Source organism: Furipterus horrens, unplaced genomic scaffold, assembly GCF_987537825.1.
Source record: "Furipterus horrens unplaced genomic scaffold, mFurHor1.1.pri manual_scaffold_2, whole genome shotgun sequence".
Taxonomy (NCBI): Eukaryota; Metazoa; Chordata; class Mammalia; order Chiroptera; family Furipteridae; genus Furipterus; species Furipterus horrens.
In genome coordinates, this window is record NW_028327172.1 from 43,440,861 (window position 1) to 43,463,401 (window position 22,541).

Here is a 22,541-nt window from a genome sequence, read left to right on the forward strand (position 1 = left end):
GAACATGACTAAGACAAAATCAATATGAAATATTAATTATCTGTTTTCCTGAAAGGATGCCATTCCCACCCATCACACTCCTTATGCCTAGAGCTATCATGAACACAATGAATCTTGTATGTAGGGCAGGGATGGAAATGCCCAGTGCACATGCTTATGCTTCTATTTGAGCATGACCCCCCTTCATTTACCCTGAGCCTGGATGAAGCCTCAGAATCATTCTCAACCCAAGAACCTCAGACAGCAACTTCTAGTTATATAAAATAGAATGTATTTGTCATTTTTAATTTAGTGAAGTCTTGGTAGAAGGGGGAGCAAATTATACTTTGGAAAGCAATTCTCTTTTTAGCTTTTGTTGTTGTTGTTAGGATCAGGATCATCTGGCTGTTCTGCTGTGAGGGCACAGTGATCATTCACAATGGCATGCTACACTCTGATTCAGAGTCAATACAGAGGCATTAGTAGGGATCTGGAAGATATTCTCATGTTGCCAGAATCAGTAACTATATTTATTCCAAAAGGCTCCCTGATGGGGCCAGTCAACTTTAAACATGAATGCCAGCAAGGAGAGTAGACTCTTTTTGAGAAGTTTTTAGAAGCGCATCAGTTGCCTTCAACAATTGATTAGAATCAAGTTGACTAAGAGGCAATGCAGTGTTAAGAACTTGGATTGTAGATCCACACATCTTGTAATCAGATTCTAGTTCCTCCTGCTCCACAGTATTTAGCCCTATACATGTAATAGTGGACCATAATAATACTTCACAGGGGCCACATGAGAATTAAAAATGCAAAAGCCTTAGAAAACAAAATATGTATTTTTTATTATGATTACTTGGAATAAAATGTTTTCTTCATAAGTTCTCATTGTTAATATTGGGGAATTTTGTTTGTTTCTTTTTTTGTCTGTTTTTAATTTTTTGGTCAGAGTGCTTTGCAACTGGTAGAAGTGAAAGCTGATAGATTCTATTCTAACAAGAAGAATAGCATTTAACTCTGTGGCTCTTTTAACTATTTAATAATCTATCCTCTGTTCTACCAATGTTCAGTGTCTAGACCCCAAGCTATGTATACACTTCTGGGGGACTCCTGCTCATGATGCATCAAAAAACATAACTGTTTTTGAAATCTTCCAAAAGATCTTCTTTGAAAGACTTCTGATCCAGATTTCCCCAGCCTTAGCCATTTTTTAATCTAAGCATATTTACCCTATTTCTATAAAATATGCATTTATTTCCATTGCTCTTTTGAAAGACAGTGAGGTATTTGTAGAAATATATGGACTATTAAAATTGTCAGCACACATTTTCTGTCCCTCCACTAAACTGTTGTTTTAGTTTTTGTGTATTTTGGTGGCTTTTGAGAAAGAAGAATATTTTCAAATAATTGTATGAAAGAGCAGAAATGAGAGAAAAGTTTAAGAGGTAAACAAATGAGAGGAGAAAGGAGAAAATAGGATGATGGGAAGGAGGGAGAGAAAAGGAATAAAAAGAGAAAAAGAGAAATCCAACAAATAGCAGAAGTAAAAATTGATTTTACATTTTACTAATAAAGAAATTGAAGCCTAGGTAAAGAGATAATTTTCCCTGAGTCAAACACCTAGTTACTAGCAAAGCAGATGGGGGGGGGGGGGTGCATGTGAGGCAGAGCTTTGTTGAGAAAAATTAAGTTCAATGGGGCTTGAGGATTCAGTTAGAAAACACCAAGTCAAAACTGCATCTCTTGGCAACTTTCTGACTCCCTGACATAGGGCTTTAGATTTTGTTCTTTATTTATATTACTCAGGATCTAGAAAACAGGTAGAGCTCAAGTCTATCCCCTGAAGATTAAGTTCTTAGATCCCAAGTTCTTCCACTGAAAGTTTCATCTTGCTCTGATACTCTGCTCTTCATACGGCCACATTATGAACAAAAATTAGACCATGTAAGTGTTTTTTCCCTGTTCTGTAGGCTACCACAAGCTACATGATCTTATTATAGACCTTAGGTTGAAGAAGCATGTGAACAATAACATAAAATTACAAAATTTTGCTGTTGTGTAAATAGCAGCAAACAAATAAGCACAGTTCCATTTGCTATAAGTACTGGAGAAACTTTCAGGTTTCCAGGCATTCTAGGGTATTTGAGCATGATAGAATAAGGGACTGGCTTTATAAAAAGCTTAATAATTAGTGTTTCCTTACACTAGGATGTATAATAGGCAAGGAGGGCTTGAGGAAACAAGAAGAACCCCTCCTGATCTAGAGATTAATTGTAACCACTCCTCATCTGATGATAGAGGCAATTTCCCTTTTTAAGGGGAAATTCCCAAACTCTAATCATTCTAGGGTTCTAGATGAAAGGAATTTTCAAAGTCCAACAACTAGCCAATATAGAGACACTCATGCAGTATTCTATAAGTGACACCTTCTGCCTACATTAGTTCAACAGACTGGGAATTCCATACTTTCTAGACAATGTTTCCACTATAGAAAATCAGATATCTATCCATCACTACAAAAAAGATGATCTATTCACTGCGAGGTCAAAAAAGTTGTCTTCACATCTTTCCCTTAAAGCAGTTGTGAATGTGCAAAAAGGCAAGAATACAAGGACATAAAGTGCTTGGACTGGAGAAGGAGGAGAAAAGGCAGATAAGGGGACACAGAAAGAAGTGGTTGGGGGGCAGTTAAAAATTTCAGCGATGAAATCTTAACAATATTCTGTTGATAGACCAACTTTATCCTCTGATTTTGCCCTAAAACTTACCTGGTTACTAAGAGTGTCCGGAGCTGGAAGAGGATTCTTCAGCTCTCTTGGCAAACCTTTGCCACCACCCACATGAGGTATTTTATTTCCTGAGCTGCTCCAAAACCCCTCCCCAAACCATACCATGGAGAGTTTCACAGATCTACAAACAAGGTTATTCCCTGCAACTCCTAGATTAAGGAGGAGTCTCTCCAGGGCTGTAAAATTACCTCCTGGATTCTCATGTCTAGGAAATAAGAGAGTATTGAGCCAGCTGTAAGAAAAGTTGTGGGGGGGGGGGGGCGGTGTTTGGATGGCTGGGGAGTTCCAGTTCACTCTTTCCATGCCCTGAAATAAAAAATAATTGCCTTTATTTGTTTCAAAACACAGCAGAACTAATGAACAAAAATACCCCAAGGAAAAGTGACTCCATGATATCCCATTCCATTTTCCTGTGAATTCTAAAGTTAAAATGACTCCCTAATAAATTTGTTTCCTGATGTCTCACCTGCATTTTTCAGTTTTCATTATTAACCTAATAAGTCCTATAATGCTCTGTGCAAATGAAAAGCAGCGGCCCTTCAGTAAGTCATTAATCAATGCCTCAGTTAATCAAGAGACAATGAATTTCCACCACATCTGATCACTTTCAGATAATACTACTATACCTACCTGTCCTCTAAATAATGAAATATCAACAGCAGCACTAATAACAATAATAATATCTAATATTAAGTCTGAGTTATATCAATTCTGTAATTTATTACATTCGCTTTATACTTTCATCACATAATCTTCATAAATCTTCATTTGGAGTGCATAAGCTGAATATTACTCTGACACTGAGCCTAGATTCTTGATATAATTGTAAGAATTTGATTATAGAAATTACACTTAGCATAGAAATAACAAGATAGGGGATTCTCACTGTTCCAGGTGTGTTTGAACTTCCTGGATCATGAAGATTACCATGACTAGGTAAGAAAAAAAATGCTCATATAAACTGAGGCTCAAGCACCAAGCTCTCTTACTCACCACTTAGCTATGTGACAGTCCTAGAGTAATTTAATATTAATGTAGAGTACTCTTTCAATACCATACTCTCAAAGTATTGAGTTTTTGAACTCAAATACAATCATATAATCATTCTTTTAACTGTGTTTGAAGTAATAAAATGTGGAATTGCTCTACTTGCTATATCTTAACCTCTATATTCCACTGCTTATTATAAATGTTTCATCTTATGATGCAAGTCATACTCTTATTCAGTTTTCTTTTATATTGACAAGTAGGGTTTTGGAATATCTGAATCACTGTAACTTAATTCATTTCTCAGCCAACATTGTTTTTTGTTTTTTTGTTCTTGTTTTTTACATATACAAGTTGGTCATTTATATCTTACTCAGACTCATGATTTCTATTAACTTCCTGTCATATACTACCAGCACAAATATAAAACTAAACAAATGTTACAACCTCTTTTTTATCATTTTAATATCTTCAAAGTTGAAAATGAATTAAGACTGATTGTGCAATAGGTCAGATTGCATGATCCTGTAAATTTTAAAAATCTATCTTTAGTTAATTATTTGAATTTTTCTTGATTAGATACTAATCTCATTTCTATCAAAGGAAAGTTCAAAGGGCAGGGGGGAGGTGGAAGAAAGTATAAAGGGGATAAATGGTAATAAAAAAATACAATAAAAAATTTTTAAGAAAGCAATTGCAAATATTCCCTACATTTAATCTTCCTCTCATCATGTTTTATAGAAAAACCTTTCCCCTACTCATTCAAAAATATATGATTTGATCCAATCTTTCTCAATATCCACATCTCTTAGCTCCTTTTCTTTTTAATGTTTTTTATTGATTATATTGTTACAACAGTTCCAATTTTCTCCCTCTTGCTCCCCTCCACCTAGCACCCCCCGCCCCCAGCAATCCCCCCCAAGTCCATACCCCTGGTTCGTAAAAATTAACTATCCCCCCCTCTCAAATATTAGGACCCTTTGTAATCTTGCAAAGGACAATGGGCGAAGGTCTCAAGCTCCTCTAGCTGCTTCAAGCTGGACATGGTCGTCGTCCTACCTACCCTTGGGTTCAGAAAACCCTAATAAGAGTGGGGGTGTGGAGGGGAGGGTGGCCTTCCCACATGGGGAAGGATCGTGCAGACTCCAGGTCAGTTGGCAGTCTCCGGTCAACGGCGTGCTTAGTTTAACAGGCTGGTGTGCTTGTTGTGTTCTGGGGGCAACAGATTTGGCAAAAAGGGTTAAAAGACATCATTCAATCCATAACTACTAGATGACAAAAGGCAGGGATTAGCTCCTTCTTGAAATAGTACATTAACACTCATTCTTAACTTCCCAGAATTAAGTAAATTGCCTCTTCTCAGGTTTAGTAGTAACCCCACTCCATTCCTCATGTCTTTGACTCCATCTTCTACTTAACAACTTGCTTTTTTCATTTCACCTTCTTCCTTAGCAATTGAATTTACATATATTTGTGAATTCGTTCATATTATACATATGAATAAATATATATTCAACTACATATGTAAACAGATTTATTCCAAATCTTTACCTCTGATACTGACTCTTGTGTTAAGCTATATATATATCGGTGGCCATTATCTTTACCTCTGTATCACACATGTTTATCAAAATCAACAAATCCATAACTTTAAAAAGAAAGTTTATGCAAGTTTATGCTTTCACTTCTATACCTTTTTAAAAATATCTCCATTGATAATTCAATCTAGTCATGTAAAATAGAAAAATAAATATGTCATCAAATAAATGGTAAATCCTAACAACGTACCCCTTAAATGTTTCTAATACTGTTTTTTCTTTCTGTATCTAACAATGCTATACAAATCCAGACCCTCTATTTCTCCTATGTGGTCTTTTAAAATCATGCCGTAACTTTTCATTCACATAAAAATTAACTTCTTTGCTTATTCTTGTTTCTTCCTGCTTCTTCTTTCTCATCAATTTCTTTAGAAAATATTACTCTAATAACATTTGAAACTAACCAAATTTGAATTAGACAGATGTCATATTATACTAGTTAAATGATTTCGTTGTCACCTAAATTTGATTTTGTATGAAAGCCTCATTAAAAAACATAATCATGAGAGGTTGAAAACACAGTTGCAAATAACTTGTAAGACTGCATAATATAACTTGTCTATCTTTAAGCAGTTTTCATAACATTAAGATAAATTTTAGCATTAATGAAAGTGTATATTTTCCCAAAATATATTCTTCTTGTGTATTCCTTCTTTTTTTTCTTTCTTTTTTTTTTTATTTTGGTTTTTCAATTACAGTTGTCCCCTTTTCCCCTAATTTCTCTCCCCCACCCAACCCACCCCCTCTCCAGCAATCATATCCTTCCCCGTTGTCCATGTCCATGAGTCTTTTATACGGGTTCTTTGACTAGACCCTTCCCTTACTTATCCCCCTTCTCTCCCTCTCCCCTCCCCCCTATTGACTGCTATTCTGCTCTTTGTTCTATTTAGTTCCTTTGTTTGTGTTGTTCTTTAGTTTCCTGTATTAGGTGTTATCATATGGTATTTTTCTTTCTTTGCCTGGCTTATTTCACTAAGCATAATTCTCTCTAGTTCCATCCATGTTGTTGCAAATGGCAGGAGTTCCTTCTTTCTTTCTGCTGCATAGTATTCCATTGTGTAAATGTACCACAGTTTTTTGATCCACTCATCTACAGATGGGCACTTAGGTTGTTTCCAGCACTTAGCTATTGTAAATAGTGCTGCAATGAACATAGGAGTGCATAAGTTCTTTTGAATTGGTGTTTCAAGATTCTTCGGGTATAATCCTAGTAGTGGAGTCGCTGGTTCAAAAGGCAGTTCCATTTTTAATCTTTTGAGGTAATTCCATACTGTTCTTCATAGTGTCTGCACCAGTCTGCATTCCCACCAACAGTGCAGTAGGGTTCCCGTTTCTCCACATCCTGGCCAGCACTTGTTGCTTGTTGATTTGTTGATGATGGCCATTCTGACTGGTGTAAAATGGTATCTCATTGTGGTTTTTATTTGCATCTCCCTGATGGCTAATGATGTTGAGCATTTTTTCATGTGTCTATGGACCTTCTGTATGTCCTCTTCGGAGAAGTGTTTGTTCAGGTCCCTTGCCCATTTTTTAATTGGGTTGTTTGTTTTCTTGATGTTGAGTCGTATAAGCTCTTTATATATTTTGGAGATCAGTCCCCTGTCTGTGATGTCATTGGCAAATATGTTTTCCCATATGGTTGGTTTCCTTTTCATCTTGCTGATGTTTTCTTTTGCTGAGCAGAAACTCTTCAGTTTGATGTAATCCCATTTATTTATTTTTTCCTTTATTTCTCTTGCTTTAGGAGATGTATCCGTGAAGAGATTGTTACGTGAGATATCTGATATTTTCTTGCCTATGTTTTCCTCTAGGACTTTTATGGTGTCACGGCTTACATTTAAGTCTTTGATCCATCTTGAGTTTATTCTCGTGTGTGGTGTAAGTTGGTGGTCTAGTTTCATTTTTTTGCAGGTTCCTATCCAGTTCTCCCAGCACCATTTGTTAAAGAGGCTCTTCTCACTCCATTTTATGTTCCTTCCTCCTTTATCAAAGATTAGTTGACCATAGAGGCCTGGGTTTATTTCTGGACTCTCTATTCTGTTCCACTGATATATATGTCTGTTCTTATGCCAGTACCATACTGTTTTGATTACAGTGGCTTTGTAGTATTCTTTGATATCTGGTGTTGTGATTCCTCCTGCTGTGTTCTTCTGTCTCAAGATTGCTTTTGCTATTCGGGGTCTTTTTTGGTTCCATATGAATTTATGGAGTATTTGTTCTAGGTCTGTGAAATATGTCATTGGTATTTTAATAGGGATTGCATTGAATCTGTAAATTGCTTTGGGTAGTATGGCCATTTTGATGATGTTGATTCTTCTCATCCAAGAACATGGTATTTGCTTCCATTTATTTGTTTCTTCCTTAATTTCTTTCTTCAATGTTATGTAATTTTCAGAGTACAGGTCTTTTATCTCTTTGGTTAAGTTTACTCCTAGGTACTTTATTTTTCTTGTTGCTATAGTAAATGGTATTTTCTTTTTTGTCTCTGTCTCTGATATTTTATTGTTGGTGTACAGAAATGCCTTAGATTTCTGTATATTTATTTTGTACCCTGCGATTTTGCCAAATTCACTTATTATATCGAGTAGTCTTTTAGTGGAGTTTATAGGATTTTCTAGGTATACTATCATGTCATCTGCATATAATGGAAGTTTTACTTCCTCTTTCCCAATTTGGATGCCTTTTATTTCTTTTTCTTGTCTGATTGCTGTGGCTAGGACTTCCAACACTATGTTGAAAAGGAGTGGAGAGAGTGGACAACCTTGTCTAGTTCCTGAGTTCAGGGGGAATGCTTTCAGTTTTTGTCCATTGAGTATGATGTTGGCCTCAGGCTTCTCATATATAGCCTTAATTATGTTAAGATATGCTCCCTTTATTCCCATTTTGCTGAGTGTTTTCATCATAAATGGGTGTTGTACTTTATCAAATGCTTTTTCTGCATCTATTGAAATGATCATGTGATTTTTGTCTTTCATTCTGTTTAGGTGATGTATTATATTTATTGATTTGCGAATATTAAACCATCCTTGCATCCCTGGAATGAAGCCCACTTGATCATGATGTATGATCTTTTGGATGTATTGCTGGATCCTGTTTGCCAATATTTTATTGAGGATTTTAGCATCGATGTTCATCAGTGATATTGGCCTGTAGTTTTCTTTCTTTGTTGTGTCTTGACCTGGTTTGGGGATTAGGATAATACTGGCTTCATAGAAAGAGTTTGGGATTTTTCCCTCTTCTTGGATTTTTTGGAACAGTTTGAGGAGGATAGGAGTTAGTTCTTCCCTGAATGTTTTGTAGAATTCGCCTGTGAAGCCATCCGGTCCAGGGCTTTTGTGTGCCGGGAGATTTTGGATTACTGTTTCAATTTCCTTTTTTGTTATTGGTTTGTTGAGACTTTCCACTTCTTCTTGATTCAGTTTTGGAAGGTTGTATGTTTATAGAAATTTGTCCATTTCTTCTAGATTGTCAAATTTCTTGTCATACAGTTGTCTGAAGTAATTTCTAACTATCATTTGTATTTCTGAGGTATCAGTCGTGATTTCTCCTCTTTCATTTCTGATTTTGTTTATTTGTGTCTTCTCTCTTTTTTTCTTTATTAGACTGGCTAGAGGCTTGTCGATTTTGTTGATTTTTTCAAAGAACCAGCTCCTAGTTTTGTTGATCTTTTGGACTGTTTGTTTAGTCTCTATGTCATTTAGTTCTGCTCTGATCTTGATGATTTCATTCCTTCTTCTTGCCCTAGGCTTTGTTTGTTGTTGTTGTTCTAGTTCTTGTAGCATTGTGGTTAGGTTTTTTATTTCAGATTCTTCTAGCCTTTTCAGATATGCCTGTATTGCTATAAACTTCCCTCTCAGGACTGCTTTTGCTGTGTCCCACAGGTTTTGGGTTGTTGTGTGCTCATTATCATTAGTTTCTAGAAATTTCTTGATTTCTTCTTTGATGTCATTGTTAACCCATTCATTATTTAATAGCATATTATTCAATCTCCATGAGTTTGGGTGTCTTTGATTTTTTTTTTCTGAGGTTGATTTCTAGTTTCAAGGCATTGTGGTCTGAAAAGATGCTTGATATGATTTCGATTTTCTTGAATTTGTTGAGGCTTGTTTTGTGTCCTATCATGTGGTCTATCTTTGAAAATGTCCCATGTGCACTTGAAAAGAATGTATATTTTGCTTCTTTGGGGTGAAAAGTTCTATATATATCAGTTAGATCCATGTGGTTTAGTGTGTTGTTCAATGCCTGTATATCCTTGGTGTTTCTTTGCTTTGATGATCTGTCTATTGTTGATAATGGAGTGTTGAAGTCCCCTACTATGAGTGTGTTGTTGTTGATATCCTTCTTGTGGTCTTCTAGTATTTGCTTTATGTATTTGGGTGCTCCTATGTTGGGTGCATATATGTTTATCAAAGTCATATCTTCTTGATGGATTGTTCCTTTAAGTATTATGAAATGTCCTTCTTTGTCTCTTTTTATTGTCCTTGTTTTGAAATCCATTTTTTCTGATATGAGGACTGCTACCCCGGCTTTTTTTTTCCGGTCCGTTTGCTTGGAATATTTTTTTATATCCCTTTACTTTCAGTCTGTGTAAATCTTTTGTTTTCAGGTGTGTTTCTTGTAGACAGCAAATATGTGGGTCCTGTTTTCTTATCCATTCCATTACCCTATGTCTTTTAATTGGAGCATTTAATCCATTTACATTTAAGGTTATTATTGATGTGTATTTATTCATTTCCCTTTGTACCTCTGTTCCTCTCCTCTCTTGTTTTTTCCTTCTTTTTTCTTAGAACACTCCCTTTAGCATCTCTTGCAATGCTGGTTTGGTGGAGATGTATTCTTTCAGTCTTCCTTTGTCTGAGAAACTCCTTATTTCACCTTCTATTTTGAATGAGAGTCTTGCTGGGTAGAGTATTCTTGGTTGTAGGCCTTTGTTTTTCATTGCTTGAAATATTTTTGACCATTCCCTTCTGGCTTGTAATGTTTCTGTTGAGAAATCAGTTGATAGCCTTATCGGAGCTCCCTTGTATGTTATTTGCTGTTTTTCTCTTGCTGCTTTTAGGATTCTCTCTTTGTCTTGTAATGTTGCCATTTTAACTATGATGTGCCTTGGAGTGGGTTTTTGGGGGTTCCTCTTGATTGGAACTCTCAGTGCTTCTTGGACTTGCATAGCTTTTTCTCTCATCAGGTTCGGAAAATTTTCTGTCACTATTTCTCCTATCAGAGTTTCAATTCCATGTTCCTTTTCTTCTTCCTCTCGTATTCCGATGATCCTTAAATTATTTTTTCTAATGCTATCCTGTAATTCCCTTACATCTTGTTCATATTTTTTCAATCGTTTTTCATTTTGCTGTATTGTCTGGGAGTTTTTCTCTACATTATCTTCTATCTCACTAATCCGATCCTCTGCTTCGTTTAGTCTGCTTTTGACTGATTCTACTGTGTTTTTCAGTTCAGAGATTGTATTCTTAAGTTCTTCCTGGTTCTTGTTAACAATTTCTATGTCTTTTTTTATGCTGGTGTAGTTCTCTGCAAGTTCCCTGTAATTTTCTTGGAGCTGTTGGTAACTTCCTTGAAGATTGTCATAGTTGATTTTAAGGATGTCGAGTATATTGAGCTTCTTTAGCACCATTGTTTTGAATTCCATGTCTGACATTTGGGCTATGTCTATTTCATCTATCTCTATTTCTGAGGATTCCTCTTTTCTTTTCATTGAGGGGTTATTTTTGCGTCTTACCATGTTGGATTCTTTTTGTTTTTATTTATTTATTTATTTATTTGGTTTTTTTGGGGGGGGGTAGTCTGCTTTGACTTCCCTCCTTTGTGGTGTAATATTCTTTTTTTTTTCTTTTTTTTTTTAGTTTTGCCTTTGTTTTAATTAGTTAAATATTTTAACAATAAAAAATAACAATCCCTCCCTCTCAGACTTAAGACCCTTTACAATCTTATAAAGGACAATGGACGAAGGTCTCGAGCTCCTCTAGCTGCTTCAAGCTGGACATGGTCGTTGTCCTACCTACCCTTGGGTCAAGAAATCCCTAATAAGAGTGGGGATGTGGAGGGGAGGGTGGCCTTCCTACAAGGGGAAGGATCGTGCAGACTCCATGTTTGTTGGCTGTCTCTGGACAACGGCATGCTTGGTTTAACAGGCTGGCATCCTTGTTGTATTCTGGGGGCAACAGGGTTAAAGGACATCATTCAATCCGTAACCACTAGATGACAAAAGACAGGTATTAATTTTTCAATGTCCCACATTAGGGTAAAGAAGGGCTTCTTTGGAGGAAGGTGTCCCAGGCACATCTCACCTGTCCAAAACCCTTTTGCCCATTATACTTAGTTTGGACTGAGGGAAATATTTTAGGTTTCCCCCCTCTCAGGCCTCTGGTCTCTTTCTGTCCAAGCCATTAGGATAGAAAAGAGAAACCAGTTTTAAAGTGAAGCCCACAGACCACCCCGTTCTTCACCAACCCAGCCACTTAGTTCAGCCAAACCATTGAGTCTCAGGAGGCAGCAATGCAGACAGGATTAAGTGAGGCCTATACGTACAGACAATCACTCAAGTAATGAGATCGTAGGCTTGTGCCCTTTGAAAACAGAAAACACATGTTAATTTATGTAACATAACCCACACACAAGTTTATAGATTTGTAGGACTGTCTTATCGGAAAGACATCCAGTTGCAAGGCATTTGACATTCTTCTTGCCTGTAAATTAAACATCTTTGATAATGCCACAGACATAGTTTAACTTTCAAATGAAAACAAATTTTAAATGAAAAGAAACTTTAAAGACGGTTAGCTGCACTACTTTATAATCTACCACCGGGCATTGTGATCTTCCTTGAATCTTGATTTTTCTCCCTAACATTACCCTCCTTGTCATTAAAGAGACTGCATTAAGTTCATTTTTAATTTATCCTGTTCATTTGCATAAACACAACAAGAGCAGAAAATGATCACTTATGATCTTTAGTTCTGCTTTGCTGGAACTTACCCAAGGAACACTTAGGGTGACCTTCAGTCTGCCCTTCAGGGCACAGAAGCTGAGCCACATACCTGGCATTCAGCCTTGCCTGTAAACACCTGTCTTTTCCAGGTCCTCCTGGTTTTCCATTGTGCCTTAAGGTCCCTTCTAGCCATCTTTCAGGAAAACAACCTTCGTTCCTTCCCTGGAAAGATTGCTATGGACCGCTCATCCATCCAAGGTACCAGGCCTTTTATCTCGTGGACTTTTATTACCTTTGAAAGTCAGTCCCAGTTGCTCAGGGCTTTTTGATAACAACCAAAGCCCAAGCATGTCTCCTTTAGGCATGACATTCCAGTCAAAGTCCTAGTAAAAAAAAAATCATTATTAACAACTGGTCTTATTAGTTTTATGCAAAGGAACTTAGGTCATTACTTACTTCTTTAGAATGCCAAATTCTGGAGGGATCAGATAGGGAGAAAATATATACAGTGTGAAGGAAAAACTTTGTCCTTCTAATATTCACTGAACTTGCATTTCTATTCTTTATATTTTTATTTTTTCCCCCCACTAAAAATTTTTCTGTTTGTTTTTCCATTACAGTTGTCTCACTTTTTTCTCCCTCTTGCTTCCCTGCACCCTGTCCCCCCTTCTCCCACATTCAGTCCCCACCCAGTTGTCCATGTCCATGGGTCATTTATACATGCTCTTTGACTAGACCCTTCCCCTTCTTACCCCTTCTCTCCCTCCCATCTCCCCCTTTGTTACTGTTAGTTTATTCCTCGTTTACATACCTCTGGTTCAATTTTGCTCATTTGTTTGTGTTGTTCATTAGTTTCCTGTAACAGGTGATAGCATAAGGTAATTTTCTTTTGTTGCCTGGCTTATTTCGCTAAGCATAATTCTCTCTAGTTCCAATCACGTTGTTGCAAATGGTAGAAGTTCCTTCTTTCTTTCAGTACTTATTCATTGTCATTTTCCCCCTTTGTACTCGTGTTCCTCTCTGTCTCTCTCTGTTTCTTCATCTTCTTAAAGCAGACCCTTTAGCATCTCTTGCAATACTGGTTTGGTGGAGATGTATTCTTTTAACCTTCTTTTGTCTTGGAAACTCCTTATTTCACCTTCCATTTTGAATGAGAGCCTTGCTGGGTAGAGTATTCTTGGTTGTAGGCCTTTGTTTTTCATTACTTGGAATATATTTTGCTATTCCCTTCTGGCTTGTAGTGTTTCTGCTGAGAAATCTGGTGATAACCTTATTGGAGCTCCCTTGTATGTTATTAGTTGTTTCTCTCTTGCTGCTTTTAGGATTCTCTCTTTGTCTTTGAATGTTGCCATTTTAATTATGATGTGTCTTGAAGTGGGCCTGTTGGGGTTCATCTTCATTGGGACCCTCTGCGCTTCCTGGACTTGCATAATTCTTTCTCTCTTCTTGTTAGGGAAGTTTTCTGTCATTAGTTTTTCAAAGAGGTTTTCTATCCCTTGCTCTTCTTCTTCTCCTTCTGGAATTCCTATGATACGGATATTATTACGTTTCATGTTGTCCTGCAGCTGTCTTAGAGCCTCTTCAGTCTTGTTCAGCCTTTTTTCATTTTGTTGCACTGTCTGGGAGTTTTTGTCTATGTTGTCCTTCAGCTCGCTGGTCCGATTTTCTGCTTCCTCTAGCCTGTTTTTAATTCCTTCTACTGTGTTCTTCAATTCAGAGATCGTATTCTTCATTTCCTCCTGGCTCTTATTGATAGCTTCCATGTCCTTTTTGATGCTGGTATAATTCTCAGTAAGTTCCTTATAGTTCTTCTGGAGTTCACTGTAGTTTTTCTGGAGTTCTTTGTAGTTTCCACTGAGCTCATTGAGCTTCTCCATAATACATGCTTTCAATTCCATATCTGATAGTTGGCTCCCCTCTATTTCATTTAGCACTCTTTCTGGGGACTCTACCTTTCCTTTCGATGGGGTGTTGTTTCTCTGTCTCCCCATTTTTGTGACTCCTATTGTTTGTTGGTGCTTCTTAGAATGATCTGCACTTCCTGGATCTGCCCCTGGTGGCGTCAGATCCTGTCTGTGGTGTAATATTCTTTATCGAAGGTCTGGGAGTTTCAGTGGTACAGTCTCTTTGATATCCTGAGCCTGATGTTCTTGAGTTACCCTTTATTTCGTTTGTTTATGCTGTTCGGTTATATTTCAGATGTTCTTTGATAGGATCTTCCTTCTGGCTAGTTGGTTGAGAATCACTCTATCCGATTTGTCTTGAGTTCTTTTGTGGATATGTTGCCCGGCAGCACGCTGTCTCCTGTCCTTCAGCGCCAATGCCACTTGGTCGAGTCCCGTCTCTGCCAGCGGGCAGAGATCTGCTCTCCGCCTGACTCCTCTCCGTGGCAGCCTGTGGTCGCCAAAAATCCTTTGTGTGCTTCCCGCTGCAACTTGGGCAGCCGCCCCAGTCAGGAATCCCGTTTCGTCCCCTTTTTCTCCGCTATCCTCACTAAACAGGTTGTTCCCAGATGGATTTTCTCTAATCCAGCAGTGCCTTGGCTCAACTCCCACCAATGTCCAGCTGCTCACTGAGATGTTCTGTCTGCAATTAGCCCAAACTGCAGACGGGTCTCCGGAGCCTAAAACCGCAACCTCTCCTCACTCCTCCGCCATCTTACCTTGTGTATTCCTTCTTAATATATTTCTGAAGCATTTGAAAAACTGGATTACTAGAATTTGTCACAGATGCTTCAATGCAAATAGCAGGCATAAAGGACAGAACTAAAAAAAAAGGAAAGGAGCAGGAAACAAGTAAGGAATACATAGTGAGAAAATAGGAGAGAGGGGAAAAATGTGGGAAAAAATTGATGAGTTTTGAAAGGTAAATTTTAAACTAACTTGCCAAATGGTCTTATGAGAGTTTATTTTTTAATGCTTTTAAAATTTATATCTATTGAAATTCACTTTTTGTAGAAAAGTTCTATGAGTTTTATAAAATGCAGAGCCATATACCCACCACCCTGCTCCAGATACAGAAGAGTTCTATCAACCCCAAATTATTCCCTCATGCTACACTTTTATGCTTTTATAGTCAACTTCTCCACCTACCACAAGTTCTCGGAAGCCAGTGATCTGTTGTCTGATCTTAGAATTTTGGTTCATTATACAGATGTAATCTTTCAAGCCTGGCTTCTTACACTTAATGCATTTGAGATTTATCTATGTTAGTGCTAAACAGTGTATTGTATGACCATCCATTATATGGATATAGGAGATATTCCATTTATTAATTTGGCTGTTGAAGGAACTTTAGTTAGAAAACTCCTATAACCATTATGTAGAGGTTTTTATATGTATGTAAGTTTGTATTTTTTGTGACTAAATACCTAAAAGTGGACTTGCCCAGTCATATGCTAAGCTGTTTAACTTTATAAGAAAATAGCAAATTGCTTTTCAGAATGGTTGTGCCATTGTATGGATATCCATTTGCATTGTAAAAGAGTTCTCTTGACTATGTATTCCAACCAACATCTCCAATGATCTCTCCATTTTTTTTTGTCCTTCTAATATACAATGACATATCATCATGATGATTTTAATGCCTATTTCCTTAATGACTAATAATATTGAGCCTCTTTTCATGTGTTTATTTGCCATACATTTTCTTTGGTGAACTGTCCAAATCTTTTCCTTCTTGTTTCTTATTGGGTTCCTTATTTCATATTATCAAATTTATAGTTTTTATTTCAGTATATATTCTGGATAAAAAGCCTTTGTTATTCATGATTTGTGGATTTTGTTCCCTATTCTATGAGTTACTTTTTCATTCTCTTAACAGTGTTTTTCATTAAACATTTTTGTAAAATTTTTTATTAAATATAATTTAATTTTTCTCTGTTGTTACAAGTTAGGCTTCCGATTGTTTCAGGTGAGGAGAGAGTGAAATCCAGATTGCTTAGGCAACACGTTCCGTCATGCTTGTATTCGTTTCCACCAACTTCTTCCTTCCTCTTCTGTGGTTGTTCTTCCTCTCTTTGTTGTCTCTGAGGAATTCCACACAGCACACTCCCTGATTAAGCAACAATGCTTACGGAGCAAAACCTCTGAGCAAGTTTCAACCAACGGTCAATGCAATTTTTCTTGCCTTTCCTTTTGAGTTTGACCTTTGTTAATTTTCTTGAAGGTCTTTCACTCCTAGCATGCACAGATACAAGATTTATTTGTTTTCAAGCTGTGAATGTTCCTATTAGTAATTTTCAGCCTTTTTTGTTCTGTATGTTAGCATTTGAAAGCAAGTGTGTCAGACACCATAACATCTGTTGCAATTCACACCTTCCCTTTCTGACCCTGTGAGATGAGCAACATGGTCCTGATGCCAATGTGACATCACTTGCTCTGCTGCCTAATACGTCCCAGAGAGCATGGAGCCAGAGTGACCTACATGTTCTAGAAAAGGAAGATAGAACTATACATTATGTTTTTTCTTCTGCTTTTTCACCTAGTAGTATTTAATTACCTTGCCAAATTTTATTATTAAATGTTAAGCTCTTTGATCTTCTATGAATACTTTTGTTATTACATTTGATTTATTGATTTTGCTTAAAATGCTTGAATAATAAATTTTAGATATGTGTTAATATGTCTTTCAACCAATGATTTATTAGTGCCATTGCATAATTAGGTCTACATTTTAAAGTACAGTGAAAAATAAAATATTAAGTTTGTAAATAATTATTAATGTCTTTAGTCTTTGTCTCATTACACTGGGTAATTAAAAATAATAATTCTATGTATGAATATATGATACTATGTTTTTTCTTTCCTTAATACTAACTCCATTGTATAGGTATCAATGAAACAAGAATAGAGCTTTGTGTCATTTGCAACTCTATTATATGCTCTTTTTTATGTGGAGTCTTCTTATAAATTAACAGACATGAGCAACATTTTTTAAAAACTATTTATTTTACTTGTGTAAAACAAAATAACCTTAAGCTGGACTTTGTTTTCAAAAGCTGTTTATATAACTATGTACTACAATACCCTTCATCCATCAAATTGTTTAAGACTGTTTACAAATATATGTATATATAGGAAAAGTCTAATCAAGAGTAACTACTTATCTCCTTAAAGATGAATATTTATATTTGAGTATTTTTATGAAATATGTCATAATTTTTTTCTTGAATTAGTGGCTGAATTTCAAATATCAATTTAAATATTATTTTCATAATATCAAGTATCACCAGGGAGATCTTGTGAGTTTACAACTGAGATGGAGGGAAGGAGCATTTTATTATATTTTTAATAAATAAATATCACTAAAACATGGTTTCTTTTGAGTGCCAAAAATAAGAATAATGCCCTTTTAATTCTATAAGATTCACTTACATGGGATATCTAAAGTTATGAACTTACCAGAAACAGAAATAGAATGGTGGTTACCAGGGTCTGTGGGGAGAGGGAAAAAGAGAGTTGTTGCTTAACAGGTGTACAGTTTCAGATTGGCGAGATGAAACAGTTCTAGAGATCCTTGTCACAACACTGTGATTCTACTTAACACTATTGAACTAGATGCTTAATAATGATTAATAATGATTAATGTGGTGATTTAATGTGTTTTTTAATAATAAAAGCCACTATGAGAGATTTGGAAAAGAAATAAAGCAAATATTAAAACAAATACAAATAAAGTTAAATGTGTTATGAGCTATATGGACCAAGATGAGATGTTTAAAATTAGGAAGATCATTGTTAGTAGGTAAGGAACAAGAAGGACTGAGGAAATTTAACGTATAAAGCGAGATTTAAATTAGGTCTTAGAGAATCATTAGGGTTTTACACTGAGGAGCTATTAGGGAGACTATTTCAGACAGAGGGCAAAGCACTTGGTAAAAGCATGTTGGAGAAAAGGTTCAAGGCCTTTTCAGGAGACAACACAGTAGCCCCACAGTATGAAGGGAGGAGAGTGGTAAGAGTGGAAAACATTGGAAATAGAATATTAGGGGCCTTGAGTGCCTTGACAATTTGAATTTTATGCAAGGGGCAAAGAATAAACAATGAAAAAATTCTGCAGGAGAAAATGACATGATCATATATACTCTTTAGAAGGGGAGGGAACAATGGGCAGCAGGAGACAAGAGGAAAATCAGCATTAATGAGGCTTGGGACAACAAAGTAGAACAAACGACAATATGAATAGCATCACAGAGACTCAGCAAAACTTGGTAAATATTCAGACAATAGAAATATAATGTTATTTCTCTCCTGAGCAAATAGAAGACTTGTAACCACTTGAATGTATTGAAACACAGTTGTTTTGGGAAGTCTAATGTGTCACTTGTCCTCTACTCTTAACTGCTTTGAAAGATTTCCCTTAAAAGGTCTTTCTAATTACATTTTTGCCTGCCATAGTCCATTATTACTCTACATAGTGGGTAAAAGTAACTTTTTAAAATCACAAATCGTATTTTTATAATTCTCTGCTTTTAAAACATCCTACTGTCTTTCCTTGCACTTGGAATAAAAACTCTTAACCATGACTGCCTTGACACTATATGGCATAGCTATGTAAGTATTCCTGATATCTTTGTGTTTTAATTACCTCCTCCTTCTTTCTACTCCAAGTGTATTGACTACATTCTCATTCCTCTTCAATGCCACACTTAAACTTGCCTCACTGCCTGAAACTTGCCTGGAACATATTTCATCCATATCACCACATGGCCAGTTCATTCTCAGTATTTAGGTCTCAGCTTAAAAATCGCCCTCAGAACTGCCAACTTTTCTATTCAGTCACTGTCCACCTGTCTCACGGCCCTTTTCTTGGTCTCATAGACCTTATATAGAGCCATCTGGAATTGCCACAACTGTTTACTTATTTATTGTCTATTACTCCCTGCTAGAAGATAACATCCATAAAAAAGAGGGATCTTACCTCCCTTGTTTATTACTGTAACCTAGAATAATACCTGGTATATATCAGATGTTCAAACATTATCTGTTGAGAGAAAGCCATGTTAGACAACAAAGAGGGGTGATTAGAAATTGATGGGCACATACAGTAAATAATAGTAATTAGGCATTGTCCTGGACACTTTACTAACATTACATGCAAATTCTTTTTACTGATGAGGACTTTGAAGCTTAGAGATGTGAAGGAGCTTGTCCTCAGCCTTAGAGCTGGAAAGTGGCAAAGTGAACAATTTTACCTAGATAATGTAAACATGAAAGCCACAGTACCATACTATGGGCTCCTGAAACATAATATCAAATGACACACATGTTAATATGAGAAAAGGAAGAACCCAGGGATGATTTAATTCTGTCCCTCCCTCCAACTCACTAGGCCAAATTCATCTATCACATAAATAATGACTATCTTGAACATTGAGGAGAAGAAATAGAGGGCCCTTTCTATAGTTTAGACATCAGAGGAAAGACAACCCTGGATCCTATATAGTGATGGTACATGGAACTGAACAGGGAGACTACCACTAGACCTGAATATGGGGTTATAGGTCTTCTGAGGAGCCAAGACTAACTTAGCCAGTGTCATCAGCTCCATTTATCATAGTATTAAACTTCAGCAGAAGAGTCTGAAGGTAGCTCCCAGATCCGATAGATCACACCTATTGGAGTCGTCTTAAAGGAAGGGAGATGAAGGATCCAGTAACTTGAGTCCAGGAGAAGTTTAGCTGTACTCTGAGCATAGAGAGATTAATGCACCATCTCCTGAAAGGGAGCAGAAGTGACAGGGATGAGCCAGGATAAACTCATGATCTGGGATCTCATTACCCACATCTGCTGTAGGGATTACAGGAATAAAAGTACCCTTGAAAGATCTAAGGGAGGGGAGGAGCAGGGCATGGCATGGAACAAAATGAGTGCCCAGGTTGATTAAGTCCAGGGTATGAAGGAAAAGGCACAAGCTGGTGTGGGGAGTATTGTCTGATGATACGTCATCCATCAGAAAACATGGCATTTATAAAAAACAAGAAATGTTCAGGGAAGAATAAGAAAGTGCAAAGTACAGGGAAGATAGAGAAAAATAGTGAGCCAAAATAACTGGACCAGAGGAGTAAGGATTCCAGTCAAACTAGCTGTTGTATTTCAGACAGATTTGATTTTATCATAGCAGTGTGCATGTGTCAGGGATGGGGATCAAACCCTAGCAGAAGAGGTCATTCTATATCCCAGGTAGTCTTTGAATTGATTCAGGCCTTAGCCCAGGGATGCAAAGCAAAGTGACTAAATGACGTCTGCAGAGATGGAATCTGTGACCCTATATATTAGCACCATGTGATGCCCCACTGTGCTAATGACAATTATTGACAACAAAGACAAGCAACAAAACCAGAAGGTGTCCCTGTGGACTGAGCTTGGGGCACTGCCTGGGACTCATAATTTGCTCTCTGGAAAAAAAAGGACTAGGGAAAGTCTGCAGTAATTGCAAAAGGGCAGACAGGCCCAGGCAAGAGAGGAAGAACCTCAGGACCTATGGGGCCTATGAGCTTAAGATCAGCATGGAGTGGAGGGTGACCTGCTTCAAAGAGTATGCGGGCAGGGCTGAATGCTGGGAAGAGAAAGATTCATCCATTTTTGCTGCAGTTCAAAGGTTATCACGGTGCTTCCTCAGGGCAGAACAGCAAACCCTTAACTAACCACAGCATTCTCATTGAGGCTCCCCATGGGACTCTGGCAACAAGAAGCTGGACACCTGTGCTCACCTTTCCTGTATTCCATACCCCTCCATTCCCTCCAGATGGGATACAATAAGGGAAGTATAAAGAATACACCTGAGGCAGTCCACTAGAACATCAAAGTGCATGGGGGTCTCAAGGAGAACTGAATGTGGTGAGTGAACTGCACAACAGGAGAAGGGTGGGAACGGACCATCAGACTCCAGGTAAGACTGACAAAAATCAATGGGGAGACAGAAGTATATGGGAAGATGAAAAGAAAAAGAGGGAAGAGGAGGGAGAAATCAGTGTAAAAGTTATTGTTTCTGAGATTGGGAGGACAGAAAGGAAATTGGACAAATAATTTGATCATACTTACAGAGTTACTGTATTCAAAAAGAAGTGGGAAAGTAGATTGGGGCTGGGGAATTGGAATGGAGCAATTGGAGATACCAGAAATTCAGTGCCCTTTGTAGATGGCACGAAACACTGGGGCTCAGAATCTAAGCAATGGGAGACATTTTTGTATAAGCAGACTTTTTTTCTTAAAATACTAAGCCAATGAACAAACAAAACAAACAGACTCATAGATACAGAAAACAAACAGCTGCCAGAGGGTTGAGTGAGGGGGGAGGGATGAACAAAAAGGTAGAGGATTAAGAGTTACAAACTTATTAATAAGTCATGGGAACATAAAGTACAGCATAGGGAATATAGTCAATAATATTGCAATAAGTTTGCACAATGACAGATGGGTACTAGACTTCTCATGGTGGCCACTTTGTAAGGTATATAAATGTCAAAGCACTATATTGTACACATGAAACTAATATAATATTGTGTCAGCTCTACTTTAACTAAAAAGAGCTTTACATTCCAGACTAAAAATTTAAAATAAATAAATAAGTGGACTCTTGAAAACAGCTCCTGAAATTCAACAAACTTATTTCATCTATAATGGAAAGACATTGTTATTATAGGAATAAAAAAAAAAAGATAGTGTTTGTCTTCACATAGCTCAAAGAGTAGTAGGAAGGCTTGGGAAGAGGTATAAGTGTGCAAGTTTATGCTAGAGAAATGCATAGAGGTAGGAGACAGGGAGTGATTCATTTGGAAGGAGTAATACATTAGAAGGCCCATGGGAGCTGGTAGCAATGGAAGTCTAGTAAGGATAAATTGTTTCCTGAAAGGGAAAATGTAGAGAAGGTAGAGAAAACTGCAGGTACAAAGGATTATAATCAAGCATGCAGTATTTGAAATTGAGACTCAACACTTAATATATAAAGAGGGTCAAATATATGTGGTGTCAGAAGGAGATTTGAGTTTAGATGATGAACACAATGCAACATACAGATGATGTATTATAGAACTGTTCACTCTAAATCTATATAATTTTATTAACGAATGTCACTCCAATAATTTTAATTTTAAAAAAGGAAAAAACATTATACTTTAGAAAGACACATGGAACAGACTTTGCTGACAAATATCGTCATCGTCGGCAGCCGTCCGTCTCGAGAGATGATGGTGTAGCTTCTTAAGAGTCTTTCTGCACCGCCGAGAATGGCTGTGCAGTCCAA